The sequence below is a fragment of the Maniola jurtina genome, chromosome Z (genome assembly GCF_905333055.1).
Source record: "Maniola jurtina chromosome Z, ilManJurt1.1, whole genome shotgun sequence".
NCBI lineage: Eukaryota > Metazoa > Arthropoda > Insecta > Lepidoptera > Nymphalidae > Maniola > Maniola jurtina.
This window is the reverse complement of record NC_060058.1, coordinates 15,669,783-15,685,959: the sequence shown is the minus strand read 5'-3', so window position 1 is coordinate 15,685,959 and position 16,177 is coordinate 15,669,783.

The following is a 16,177-nucleotide window of genomic DNA, read 5'->3' as shown; positions in this document are numbered from 1 at the left end:
GTTGAGTTGTGGAGTGAGGCAGGGGGGGCTGTCGTCACCGAGGCTGTTCAATCTCTATATGAACCAACTGATAGAGAGGCTCAGCAGGGCGGGTGTTGGCTGCTCAATAGATGGCGTAAGCATCAATAATATTAGTTATGCAGATGACATGGTGTTGCTGAGCCCCTCAGTTAGTGGCCTCAGAAAGCTGTTACGTATTTGTGAGGAGTATGCAGAGGAGAACGGACTCAGCTACAACTCAAAAAAGAGTGAGTTTCTTGTCTTCAGAGGGAGGAACAAACCTATAACCTTTACTCCTAGCATATATCTGTGCGGTACCCCTCTGAAGCAAGTAGCTGAGTTCAAGTACCTCGGCCACGTGGTGACTGAGCGCCTCGATGACGACAAAGACATGGAACGGGAGCGCAGGGCGCTGTCGGTCCGCGGCAATATGTTGGCTCGCAGATTTGCACGCTGTACAACGCAGGTAAAACTGACCCTTTTCAGAGCCTACTGTCAATCTTTTTACACGTGCAGTCTGTGGACGAACTATACGCAGCGGTCCTACAGCGCCTTGCGTGTTCAATACAACAATGTGCTGAGGGCGATGCTGGGAAAACCACGGCACTGCAGCGCGTCCGCAATGTTTGCGGATGTGCGCGTGGATGATTTCTACGCGATCATGCGCAAGCGTGCGGCGTCTATGATAAGCAGAATCGTGACTAGTACCAACTCCCTCCTCAGCGCGTTGGCATGGAAGCTGGACGGCCCCCTCTGGAGGACCTGGAACGCTGCACATGTTGAAACAAGGGCGCCTAAAAGGTGGTTTTGAAATGTAGTTAATTTTATAGCTAGTAAGTACTAACATAGTTTTTAAGTTATTGTTACTAACACTTTGATCTAGGTTTAGCTACTAATATAGGATTAAGTAAATAATGTTACTAACACATAAATATGGACTATGTATAATGGTCTGAAATAAACGTTATTATTATTATTATTATTATTATAATGTTTTCTTAATAATATAATTTATAAATAACCAATTGCACACGACTTTACTATGATTATCTCATTGATAAAATTAATAATACATATAAGTGAAATTGATGAAGCATGAGAAATTTTCATTTTACAGCAATAATTTATTGCTAACTACAATATAAGGGCCCAAGTACTGGTCAATGTTAAGTTTGAAGTATTTATACCAGTACAAAAACTGCTATAGGTATTACTAAGGTATTATGAAACTTCAGATAGGTAAATTGGATCAACCGATGCCGCAAGTATGTGGGACCCGCCTGGCAGTCGGACGGGTCAAAATCTGTCAGGAGCGCGATAGCCATACTGTATAAATATAAAAAGTATCGGAAGGAAAACTGACGGATGAAAGAATATCCTATTTTGAGAAATTGTAGAACCTCCTGAATTAGAAATGAGCTACCTCGAATCGCTATATCAAACTCTAACATAGACCGGAACTTGTTTAAGTGATGATTTATTATGTCTTTCTTGTACAACTATTGAACTGGCGCGGAAGATTTTTTTCGTAGGCTCGCTATGATCAGGTCCCCCTTCGCGAGCTTCTGGCTTCGCACGACACAAATATTCTAGTGAAAAGACAGACAAGACTGCGGAGGACCAGGGCCGGGGTTACGCAAAAGTAACGCAAGCTACGCCCTTTTGCCCCTACACTGACCCAGAGTCGCAATTTGCGATCCTTGCCGGATCTCCGCCATGGGATCTTGAGGCAAACCAGCTACTCATGTATTATTTTCCGTGTTGACTTCTTATCGGAAATGTCCTCCAGAGCTATTATTACTATACTATATATCTTACTCTCACGCTCGGGTACAAAAAAAATACATATAACAACGGGAACATAATATACTTACATATATATATATAAATATACCATATATATATAAGACATTACATAAACACATATTTGTACCGGGCGAGGTCAGGGCGTCTATTATTATTATGAAAAAATTAAAGGATACAAAAGATTTTTCTCTGAAGCATACCAGTTGGATCGTATTAATACTGAGTTTGCTCTTTTTTTTCTTTTTTTCCTTTTTTTATACATTCTTAGGGGAAAATAATCTATCAGCATTAGAATATTCAAAAGCAGTCGCACTCAGTTTGGGCCAGCTATAGAGGCATATAAAGTGGCAAAGCGGGCTCTCGAGTCAGTTATCAAACTGGACAAAATCAGGGCCCGCGAGAGCGGGACTCTGGACACCAATCCATGGGGGCGCCTTTAGAGGCAAGCTACGCCCTTTTGCCCCTACACTGACCCAGTCTCAATTTGCTATCCTTGCCGGATATCCGCCATGGGATCTTGAGGCAAACCAGCTACTCATGTATTATTTTCCGTGTTGACTTCTTATCGGAAATGTCCTCCAGAGCTATTATTATTATACTATATATCTTACTCTTACGCTCGGGTACAAAATAGATACATATAACAACGGGAACATAATATACTTACATATATATATATATAAATAAACCTACATAGACCTTACATAAATACATATTTGTACCGGGCGGAGGATTACACCCCGGCAAGGAAGAACAAAAGGCCGGGGGGTCAGGGCGACTATTTTTTATTTATATTAAAAGGTGAAGGAAAATAATTAATCTGCATTGAACTACTCAGCAGTATGTGAAGGCCCATCAGCGTTGACGAGGTTGTCGCAGGTTTGAATGCAGCGATGCCGCGTGTCATGCACATGCTAGACGTCAGGTGTACTGGTGGTTGCACCCAGAGTCTCAATCTACGATCCTTGTCGAATCTCCGCCATGGGATCTTGAGGCTCTCGCTGCCTTGGTACCGGTGCATTCAGGAAGCGAGAGGGCGGGGCGAGCAACCGATACACCGAGCGCCGGAGGGCGCATAAGGACGACGACTAGCGATGGGACCCGCCTGCCAGTCGTGGCGGGTCAAAATCTGTCGGGAGCGCGGTAGCAATACTATACAAAAAGTATATGAACGAAAACTAATAGATGATTTTACAGAATATCCGAATTTTATTTAACTTCTACATATACGTTGATTAAATTGTAGAATCTACCTCGAATCGCTATATCAAACAAACGCTAAAATCGACCGGAACTTGCTTGAATGATGGTTTATTCCCATCTCGTGGGAAGGGCATGAATAGCACCATCTATGACACTTTTTAGGATTTGACCCTGGAAAGTTCCTCATTATTTTCTACATACAATATATTTTCCCGTTACACTCCAGCTAGTGAGAGGACTCAATTACATAGCCAGTGAGAGGAACAAAAGGCACTGAATCTTCGGGTCTTCTCGACATGGAGAAGGCCTTCGACCGTATGTGGCATGCTGGTCTCCTGGCGAAGCTCCTCACGACCAATCTACATTTGTACGGCTGCTAGCCTCATTTCCAGATGGCAGGTCTTTTCGAGTGCCCGTAGAAGGCACGGGCACCCAGCCGCACCCGATACGGGCTGGAGTACCACAAGGCAGCTGTCTGTCCCGGTGCCTCTACGCGGTATACACGGACGACATCCCTCCTTCCCTATCACACAAACAGGCAGCGACAGTTTTTGTCTCAAAAACTTGTACCGGAGCATTCAGGAAGTGAGAGTGCGGGGCGAGCAACCGATACACCGAGCGCCGAAGGGCGCATAAGGACAACTAGCGATGGGACCCGCCTGCCAGTCGTGGCGGGTCAAAATCTGTCGGGAGCGCGGTAGCAATACTATACAAAAAGTATATGAACGAAAACTAACGGATGATTTTACAGAATATCCTAATTTTATTTAACTTTTCATATACCTTATTCTACCTCAAATCGCTATATCGAACAAACGCTAAAATCGACCGGAACTTGCTTGAATGACGATTTATTATATGTCTTGTACAACTATTAAACTATTAGACTCTAGCAGAAGGACAGACAAGACTGTACCAGAAAAGTAGAACCAAGAACCAAGACAAGACAAGTAGAACCAGGGTCGGGGTTACGGTACAAAGTATCTCAATGATGACGTCGCACCTCATTGTGACCATGCTGTTCGATTGCGGTAGAATGACAGCTACAATGTCACGGTCACAATCACCTCTTATTGGGTTTTTTTAATTGTCAAAGAGCCCTCCGAGTTACGGGTCAGATAACTTTAGGGCCAATCAATAAGTGGATCACCGACTCCTCCTTGTTTGGTTCGCATTCGCAATCCACCTTTTCCTTACATTTATACCACAAGGCAGCTGTCTGTCCCCGTGCCTCTACGCTGTATACACGGACGACATCGCTCCTTCCCTATCCTCGCCAGACTATTAATATGCAATGGTTATTAATTTATATTTTGTATACTTAAACAAATCATTGACCAGCACTAGGCCTATAGGTTCATAATTTACGATTCATATTATTTAATATTTTAAATGTGTTTATGACTATATATTATTATTGCTTGATGTGGGATAATATTGTTTATAATTTTTGAATAATATAACGCTTCAGTATCTCAGACTACAGAAAAACGGTAGACGGTAAACAGGGCGGAGCCGATTTTAACAAATTAAGCTGAAGGCAATGGCTATCACACTGAAAAATTAGTATGTAAGAGAAATTAAATGCTTTAGCAAGTTTATTTGAATGAGACAATCAAAACCATAATTTGAATCAACTTTCTTACTTTTTGCCCAAAAAAGCACTGTAGTGTAACGAAGTTACTGTAATAGTGCCATAGATAAGCGAATTTTTTTGTTTTTAATTCAATAAACATTTTATGTCCCGACATACTAACCCGAAGAAATAAACCATTTTGTTTAACGAGGCCCTGTAATCTAGCAGTATTAGTTCAGCATAATATAACACTAGCTCGATTGTGTTGACTAGGGGCGGTCGCCAGCAGCCATCTCGGCCACTAAGGCTGAATGTTAACGGGCCATTTGCCACAGCCACGAGTGGTTAGCGACGATGTTACTAGGAGCCATGAATCTATATTATACCTAGGTATGGATAGGGAATAATCCTAATACCTACTTATCGCAGTCCCCCTTCGACTTCGAGAGCGAGTCGTCGAACACCACTGGGGTCCGACCTCTCACTCTAATGGGTTAGTCGAAACGGGACAGCGATAGTTATTTTAGGACTGCCTGATTCACCTTTAGTAGGAGAACTATTCCGGCTAGCCATGGACAAGGAGAAGTTTAAAAAACTGACTGCTGACCTTCAGTAATGGAGAGGCACATAAAGAAAGATTCACCTTTGATAACATTCGTGCAAGCAGCTAATCTACCGTTGTTCTTTTATGGATAACGAACCCAAGTCAGCTTTATTTACTTTAGCATACGGTTAAAATTTTATTAATTAAAAAAATAATTACTCTTCGCGTAAAGCAGACTTGTCATATTCGTTTGATCCCACTCAAAGTAAATTACAGATCTCAAAGTGTGACCTGAGGTCAAGCCGTCAGGCTTTCGGTTGCTAGTTACTCTTGGCTGTCGCGGCTGACCCGTGTGCGCTTAGCCTAACGGCCTGCGCAGACGACGGACAATTGTCCGTGGAGGGCAAAAATAAGGCAATAAGAACTGCATCGCATAATTAAGTAATAAACGATTAGGAACTTTTGTCCTCCGCGGACAATAGTCCCTTACCTGCGCAGACCACAATCATGATTACCATATTATAAGTATTTATCTAAGGATGCTCCCACACTGCTTAAATCTCGAATGAAATACACAATCCATTTCGACCTTAAACGGTAAGCGCTGAAAATGAAACACTGCGACAAAAAAGCATCGCGTTAAAAAAACACCCCGTGGTACAGTATGTTACTTCTTGTAAGAGTTTACAGCTCTATGCAAATGCTAATAGGCGCGGCCCCGTTAAATTATAATTTCGTAAAGTTACCTACATTGTTTCATATTTTGAGTGAAGTTAGCAGGAAATGACGAACCGTCTCAATTACAGTAAACGATTAAATGTAGAAACCATACTATGTTCTAATGATTATTTATTGTCATTTGAAAGGGGAATAGGGTCCACAAGCCACCGTTTGTTAAACGGGTAACTTCCAAAAATCAAAGCGCAACAGCTGTTTCATGATTGGTTTTTAGTTACTGTGTATCATGCGACATGCTAACGTGATTGGCCAACTTTAAGTGACAGTTTTGAAGACGCGTGCGGTAGAGTACAATATGGTGCATATTGTACTCTACCGTCCACCACGGTAGAGATTTTGTTTCGCCATGAAAATTTCTATGCTTTGTCGTTCATTGCCCTACTAGCATTTGAATAGAATAATAATTGAAATGTTATGTTTCATACATTTTAAGAGTTGTGTGGGAAACACCATAATGATTAAAATTGACACAAAAACAATGCTATATACATTATACATTCACCGAAATAAATAAAACTATTAGACAATATATTGTTACAACTAATAAATAGCACGAGATACACTAAAATAAGTAATTTCATTGTTCGTAGGTAAATTAAAAAAAAATGGTTAAAAATCACATAATCATCTTATGATTAAAGAACACACAAATACATCTAAATAAAATGTGATTGTTATAAAATAGTAATTAATTATTATTTTGTCTTATGGTAATAAAATTAATATAATCTTAATAAAAATAAATTTGCACCATTATTTCATTGAGAAAGCGGGAGTGTTCTAAACTGCACATTTGTTAAATTTTATTATATATAAATTATCATGATTTCTTTCCGTTCAATTTGCCATTTTGAATTAAATAAAAAAAAATGTGTAACTATGAAAAATATCAATATCATAGTCAGGCAATAGAACCTTTATTTGTGAAAATTCATTATAAATTATAAATAACTATATAAAGACTAATTTATTGTAAAGATATAAAATATCAGGCAAAACGCATATGGTTAAAGTTCATATTTTATGAGCAGACATCTATATAAGTTGACCACCATTTTGCCAATAGGATCACCAGTCATGATTAATGTAGATCCAGATAAACTGCAATTGCAAGTTTCTAACACTACCCGCGACCTCCCAAAAATAAACATTATTTATAAATAAACAAAACACAACACTGACTTGCAGCTTACCGGACGTTCTGCGGCTGACTGAATGTTTGCACGTGACCACAAGCGTGTCATACAAATTTCAACTCTAAGCCGTGCGCTATAGATACATTTTTCAATGTCAACATAACCCTGAGTTGTCATAGAAAAATGTATCTACAGTACTGTTTTATTGTGCGGCATAGTTAACGGCCATTAGACTGTGACTAGTTGATTCCGAAACTAGTTTTTTGAAAGTATCGAAATCTGCATGGAACCAATCTAGTCTTAGCTCGAAATCAATAGTTTGACTTTGCTCATAATTAAGACACTATTAAAACGAGACAGATATATGCCAGCTGTATACCGCTGTCTCGTTTTAACAGTGTCTTAAGTCTGATCAAAGTCAAAGTACGCTCTAAAGATCACCCACTTTTCGCACTGCGACTCTATGAGCGCTGTTAGCTGATATTTGTATTTCACGCCGGCATCAATGTGAGAAGAACAGGTCTTAGCAAACATTTAAATCATTAAACAATCTAACTTATATATTAAAATATTGTGATACAGATGACAACCACAGCCCATAAGTTATCAGTCGAAAACAAAAAATATATATATATACAGGCTTAACATAACTTAGATTATAATCGGAAAATTTAAATCGATAAATCAATAATAACTAAGTCATATTATATTTAAAAGTATCTTCTGATACGGCAAACGTCAAATATTTTATTCAAAGTACCATTGTACAGTTTTTGAACGCCATAAACGAAAGATAAAAACACAATAAATTAATTTCATAATTTTAAGAGAATTCTATGTAAAAATTATGATTAAATCATAAATTTCATTGAAAATACGATGTCAAAATATAAATAAAAAATAACAATAATAATAACGTGATTTTAGTTAATGCAATTATCAATTACAGCTTAATGTTTTAAATAAATAACTTATGAAGTTCATCAACATGGTCACGACTTATCAACGGCTTTTACAAGGTCATGACTTATAAACGCTTTCAACAAAGTCATGACTTATAAAACTGCTTCAACAAGGTTATGTCAGGAGGGTGCGTCCAAGAGGTCTTAACTTTTAAAAAACGTTATCTAAATCATAACTTATCATGGTGTCAAAAAGGCATTAACTTTTCACGATTTTATCTTTCCGTTTATAGTCCAAGTTCTATATACTCCATATCGCTACAATTTATAATTAAAAAAATTCACTATCGATACCCTAGATATCTAGCTACTTACTAATAAAGATTCTAAAAAGAATTTTTGGTGGTTATATCTTGTACATTATATCTAGATGAGATTTAGCGTAGTATAGCTTCAAGGCACATCGGCGCAGTGTCTTCCCTAAAACGTTTAAATAAATTTTGCGTAAACCATTTTAGAAAATACGCCTTAATGCCAATATGCCTTGAACCTAAAACTGTAGATAAGAGGTGGAGAAACATATCTCGTCACTCAAATGTGGACTTTGTAGTCGTGTTCTGTAGATACATTTTTCAATGACAAGATAGTGTTTCCTCTTGACCTCTCAACTACTGGTTAGCATTTTGTACACCGACCGCGTCGAGACGATATCACTGCGATGTGAGAGCGAGTGAACGGTTTACAGTGGTTGTTTATACAATGAAAATTAATGGAATAAAGTATTTATAACGAACTTGCATGGACAGTGGACACATACTATCTTACTTTTGTTTACTGAGACAGCTGATCTAAAACTCTTTTAGCAGGTTAAATCAATAATAATCGATCGATAAGTATCTCAATAATGTTGTTATTTGTCAGATTACGAACGTGGAAAACTATTGTACACAATCTATAAACATAATTGGAATGACAGGTTGCAAAGTGTTGCTACCTCTCTCATAATGCTCCTTGCGGAAAAGGATTGTTCTAAACCGTCAATAATTTACTTTAGAGACTGTGCACAACAGAATTATAACATATCATATAGCCATAATATCCAGCAAACATACAATACAATTATTTATTGGCATAATGTATGTAGGTCGATAAGATGTTAAATCTAAGAAACATCATGAGAATATTTTACACATTAATTTCGCAAGTATTTACAAGGTGCAAATCGTCCACTCTCTCTAAAGCTAAGATCTATAGAGAACACTGACTTCGCTCAGACTTAAGAGACTGTTAAAACGAGACAACGTTATACCGTTAGCATAAATCTGTCTCGTTTTAACTGTGACTTAAGTGTAAGCAAAGTCTAAGTGCGCTCTGTAGATTTTAGCCTAAGTCCAATACATTAATAACATGAGCGATATAATACAAAATAAGCCGCCGGGATGAAGCGAAGGGTTAAACAGAACTCATACTACAGCACGCATCGAGCAAATCTAACAAAATTGTCGATTGCGCTGTGTTGACGCACTCGACAACGTTCATAGTATTCGAGTATCAAAACACTATAACGTTTAAGCGAAATGGTTTAAACTAGTACTGATTCTGATCGCAACTAATTTTTGGAGTACTCGTATCTTTTTCTTACCAATGTAATCAGAAAAGGATAGACAAACTTACGTTAGTTTACAACTGTCAAACCTCCTGACTTTGGGTGCCAGTCGTGAAACTAAATTGCACGAAAAAAGGCAATTTAAGCGATTTCGCTTTAAAATTACAGTGTTTTGATACTAGTGTTAATACCGAGGGAGGATACAACGCGTACTGTAACATGCGGTCCACATTAGTAGAAAATTAAGCACGCAGCACTAAATATAACAAAACTATATTATGATAATGGTTTAAATGTCCTTGCGCCGTGCGCTGTCGCCCGCGAGATTACTTGTTGCGACTGACGCGCGAAACCACGCGACTGTCGTGTCTTGCCGAACCACATTTGTTGCACGCCACGTATTGACACAGATATGAAATGCGTTGACACCATGAATCTATAGTCAAAGTGGATCCTCCTACTTGAAGCGGAAACCTATTTATCGCTGTCCAATTTCAAACAAAAATTTTATTAAAGCGAGAGGTCAGACCCAGTGGTGCCCGACCTCTCACTCTCGCTTGGCAGTCAAAGTGGGATAGCGATAAGTAGGTATTAGCTTTAAGTAGGTATTACAAGTGCTCTGTCCATACATAAAATATAGATTCATGGTTGAAACCCCGTTGTTCGCACACAAGTGAAATAATATCATCATATAATGCCGTTACCACAGTATCAATAATAATCGATTAACAATTCGATTTTTAAATTATCGTACCTTTGAAATTAAACGATTTTTACTATCAATCAATTTTCAATTCGATTTTTCATTTATCGTACAGTTATCGAGTATAACAGTTAGAGAATTAACAATATTGTATCTGAATCGAACTTTTCGACTTTAAGGCAAGACCTTCTTATATTAGTTCACTTATGTACAATTTAATAGAGCATTATGATGAAAATATGAAGTGGATTTTGAAAAACCAACAACCAAGGTCTACTAAAACATTTGCGAAATTTCGGCCGATGTATTTCTAAAAATGGCCATATTCTGGCCGAAATTCCGTACGTTTTGTAGAGCTTTCATGATACAAACGAACACAATTTACGAAAAGTGAACACTCTGTTACTTTCAAGTCCAAACTTCAATCGACGTTCCAAAATCCAATGTTGTTCCGCTAAACTTATTTAAGTCTATACACCTTCGAATGTATTAAAATTAAAAATAACGTGTGCCTAATACATATGGGTCTTCTTCTTCTTCTTCTCTCTGGGCTGGTTTCCGCACTTAAACGTTTCCGTCTGTTGTGCGTGCGTTGCCCCTCCCCGCCGAAGTCTTCACTCCAGCCATCCAAGCTCGCTCCAGAAGCCAAGTAGACCGCCCAGGTTGCCGAGGGCTTCATGAAGTGAGGTTGGGGATCCCAGATGGCGTTCTCGATGTTCTGCTACGCTTGCACACTCCAGGAGCACGTGCGTCGGTGTTTCATCGACCTCCATGCAGGCCCTGCACAGAGGACTGTCGGTAACACCTATAACGAAAAGGTGTTTGTTTAGTGGGCTATGCCCTGTTATGAGTCCCACCACCTTCCTAAGTTTACCTTTGTCCAGGCGGAGTAGTTTGTTAGTTTGTCGTATATCTATGTTAGGGAAAGCCTCTTTGGCTTGCCTGCAGTCAGTTGCGTTTGCCCATAGATGAGAATGCTCTTTAAGTGTTAGTTCGTGTAACCAAGTTTTATACTCACTGAAGGGTATGGGTACCATAGGCTCTGGCCCTGTCACCTTCAGCGTCGTAGCCTTGCGTGCTAATGCGTCCGCTGCCTCGTTTCCCTGGTCCCCATCATGTCCTTTGACCCACCGTAGGGTGATGTCATTCGACATGGCGAGTGTTTCCAGAGCCTTGTGGCAGTCTTGTATGAGTTCAGAGGTTGTCGAAAATCTAGCCAAGGCTTTAAGAACAGCTTGGCTATCCGAGTTAATGTTTATCTTAAAATTTGTTACCTGTCGGTTTGCCATTGCTATGGCTGCAGTTGTAATGCCTACACACTCTGCTTGGAAGACAGAGTTGTCCTTACCGAGTGCGTGACTTATTCTCATGTTTAGTTCTTGGCAGTAGGCCCCTGCTCCTGTGCCAGTTTTTGTTTTGGATCCGTCGGTGTACACTTCTATTGCATCTTGTGTTGGCTTCGGATCTATGTTTATCTCTGGATTTATTCTATATGGTTTGTCCAGTATGTATTTTTTCCTGGTTCTATCGCATTTCCACTCCAGGCGTGGTTCTTTGGTTATGCTTTGCACTAGAATTTTAGTGTGCCTTGTGTTCTGTTCTTTCCACAGACCTGAGGTTTTCAGTCTCAAGGCTGCGAGCGTTGCTTCTTCTCTGACTTGTAAGTACAGGGGCGGGATCCCCAGTATAATTTCAAGTGCTGTTGTAGGTGTGGTACTCATGCAGCCTGTAATGGCGAGGCATGCTTGTCGTTGGAATTTCTGTAATTCATGCTGGGCGGTCGTAAGAAGAGTTCTCGGCCACCATATCAAGGCAGCATATGTTAGTGAGCTTCTTACTACCGTTAGGTATAACCATTTCATTATCTTTGGTTTGAGCCCCCATTTTTTCCCCAGCATGCGTTTGCATTGGTTTAGTATCGTAAGCGATTTATTAATTTTATCTTCTGTATGCCTTTTCCAGCTGAGCTTGCTGTCAAGAGTCACACCAAGGTACTTTACCTCAGTGGATAGTCTAAGGCTTGTGTTGAACAAAGTTGGTGGTTTGGTTAGCTCTATTTTCCTTTTGTTTGTGAACAGAATCATCTCTGTTTTCTTTGGATTTACAGTAAGTTCATTTTCATTGCACCATCTTTCGATTAAGCGCAATGCCCGTTGCATGACTTCATATAGTGTATTCTCTAGTTTGCCACTGATTAAGATGGTGAGATCATCAGCATAACCAATGGTGTAAAAACCGCTTGTATTTAGTTTGTTTATCAAGTCGTCAACTACAAGGTTCCACAAGATTGGTGATAGGACACCTCCTTGAGGGCAGCCTCTCGCTACTATACCTTTTGTGACTCCATTGATGTCTAGTTGTATGATTCTTAGTTCTAATAATGCTCTTATCCAGCTGCGTATAGTTCCTGGCGCCTTGTATCGTCCCAAGGCTCTGTCAATGCTATCAAAGGTTGTCTTGTCGAAAGCTCCTTCGATATCAATGAAGACACCCAGTGTTGATAGTTTGTTTTCTAGGTTGTGCTCAATTTTGCCAACAACGGAATGCAGAGCGGTTTCCGTTGATTTGCCAGTGCTGTAAGCATGTTGATGTGAGTGTAGGGGTATATGTCTTAAGGTTCCATCCCTGAGAGACCGATCAACCAGTCTTTCGAGAGTTTTCAATAGAAATGATGTAAGGCTGATAGGCCTGAAGGACTTTGGCAAAGTATAGTCACTCTTTCCAGGTTTTGGTAGAAAGACCACCTTTACTTCTCTCCAGGCTGTTGGGATATATTTATATGCTAAACAGGCCTTGTATATTATTTCCAGCCATGGTGTAAGTTGAGGTTTTCCCCATTGTAGAAGTGCAGGGAAAATGTTGTCGGTCCCCCCTGATTTAAAAGGGTGAAAGGTGTCAATAGCCCAGCTGATTCTATCTTGCGTGACTGTGTTGTTGGCAAGATCCCAATCCTCGTCTGTGGGATGGTTTCCTAGGTTGTGTACCCAGTCTGTTGAATCTACAATTCTACAGCCAGGGAAATGCGTTTCAATAAGCGTTTCGCTTATCTCTTTGTCATCCTTGGTGTACGTTCCGTCAGCTTTCTTCAGCGAACCGAGTGTGCGAGTGTTGTCGTCTGCTAGAATCTTACGTATGCGAGCTGCAGTGTCGTTCGACTCTATGCTTGTACAAAACTTTTGCCACGAGGTTTGTTCCTTTTCTCGGACGCGTTTGTTGTACTTGTATTGGGCTTCCTTGTAGTTGTCCCAATCTTGTTCTTGTCTGGTGTTTTTTGCTCTGTTGAAAAGATGTCTGAGGTTTCTCCTCATTCTTTCCAGATCAGGGCCCCACCAGCTGTTTTTTGACGGTCGGTTTGTGTTGATTTTCTTCAGGGGGCAAGCTTGTTCATAACTTGTCTTAATGTACTCCGTACATATGGGTCATATTGGTGCTAGTTTGAGTGTGCCCAATCTATGAACTAAATCAAACTGAGTAAAAGAAAAAGTCAGTTTTTTCCCCCGAATAAGGGTACAAAAAAGATAAAATTACTTAAAGATTCGTTCTAAAACTTTCTGCCATTTTTGCGTGCAAATATTAAGAACACAAATTAATTAAAGTTAATTATTGATTAAAATATGACATACACATTAAACAAACCTATATGAATATGATAAAACAAAACTATATGAACCCAGCATGTTATCACACATAACGAATCGAAAAATCAATACATTCGAAGATGCCAGACCTTGCAGGGATAGGGTTATGTAGGGCCGCACTTTAAAAAAGTACCACTAGTGATGTTTCGGTTGTACGCAATCTCCAAAAAATTGACAGGTCTAAGACAAATACTATGGTTTTCACGAAACATCACTGAAATGGACATATACAAGTACGCTGGAAAAGGTGCCTAACCTACCCTAGTGATGTGCGGGGATCAATCGTGTGTAGTGGTGCGGTGTAAGTGTACGACACTAACGACGAGTAACAATATCGAAGGAAATGTAAATCGAGCCCAAATATGGCACCATGCACAACTTACCGCGTTAGGCGGAGCTTATTAAAAGCCGAAATTACACCTGTAAGTTTTACTTACGTAAATAGCTTACGACATTAATTGATAACGGTTGACAGCAAATTTACAAAGGTAAATGTATTGAGTGTTTAAACTAGTAAAGGAGATCATTATTTTTGGGCCTTTTCTGAAAGTGCCGGCCAACGAAAAAAAATGGTACGGATCGTTAGAACTAGCCATTTGGAGTAATAGTTAATATGGCAGAAAAGTTGTAGGATTGTTCTGAACCAAGTTATACAAGGTCGAAGATTCGTCATTTTCATACATTTTTTTGATTTCTAAAAGTGTTGGGAAACATAAAATAATGTTAGATATTGCTAGAACTAATGATTTGAAGCAATTGTCATTATGACGCGAAGGCTGTGGGGCCATTATATGTCGTGTTATACAAGTTATACAAAAAATGAATATACTTTGTATAATTAATTGTAACCGATTTTATGATTTTGTTACTGTTCTGATTGTTTTATACGAATTTGAATACACGTACAATTATTTTGACTCCCATGAAGTGCTGGATCAGCTGCAATGTGGACAAAATTCGTTTATACATACCTGGATTGTATGCGGCCTTGTAATACTAGGTGATCTCATCCAGCCATCTCCCAAACTTCTGCCACTGGGAATTGGGATATCTCCGGCGAGCTCTGTGATGAATGCACCATTTGGTTATACGTACTGTTCACCATAATAACTACGGGCTTGCTTCAGTCGATAGCTGCCCAAAGCAACCTGCGTCAATTCTTCTGGAACGTGAATCTAGGAAAGTCATTGAACGGAGGATGTCGGCTTCCATATCCTGGAAATGAGCTCTTCTTCTATTATAATTACATATTGTTTGTGATAACAAGTTCTGCTGAACTGTTTTGCTCATTGACCAGTTCATGGATTTTGTCAAGGAAATCACGTCTGTAGTACACGTTATTGTCTATCAGAACATGGTAGCTGTTTAGCGACGTTACCGCGATCCTGAAATAATCGATCACGTTACCTAATGCCCGGTCACTCTGATCAATCCTGAGCAAACGAAAATCTCTTTTAAAGCAATTGTTCATTACTTCCACAATCCAGCAGCAAATGGTAACAAGCTTAGATTTATTGGTTTGGTCAGTATTAGCTGGGTTTTGTTACTGGCATTTGTGCCACATAACCGCACACCTCAAGAAAGAAAGATTACCTCAAGATAGTTTATGGTATCTCTAAAACCATGGACTAAGATAAAAATCCAGTAAAAATCTTCTATATCATTTAAGGTATCATTTTAAATCTGGGCATTAGAAGTTGCTGCAGCGTGTAGATTATTGTTCCATCGCAACAAATATAAAGGCTTTTAGAGGTTTCGGAACTTGTGGTTAGGGTATGATTTTCACTGAAAAAAGAAAATAGTGCTTTTCTGAAGATATGTGTACATGCCTGTATCTGTCTGTACATGCTCTTTATAGATAGCCTTTCTTTCTTGAGGCATGTGGTTATGTGACACAAATGCTAGAAACAAAACATTTAAATGAAACCCAGCTAATTACTGACCAAATCAATAAATCTAAGCTTTTTACCATTTGCCGCTGGATGGTGGAAGTAATGAACAATTGCTTTAAAAGAGATTTTCGTTTGCTCAGGATTGATCAGAGTGACCGGGCATTAAGTAACGTGATCGATTATTTCAGGATCGCGGTAACGTCGCTAAACAGCTGCCATGTTCTGATAGACAATAACGTGTACTACAGACGTGATTTCCTTGACAAAATCCATGAACTGATCAATGAGCAAAACAGTTCAGCAGAACTTGTTATCACAAACAATATGTAATTATAATAGAAGAAGAGCTCATTTCCAGGCCATGGAAGCCGACATCCTCCGTTCAATGACTTTCCTAGATTCACGTTCCAGAAGAATTGACGCAGGTTGCTTT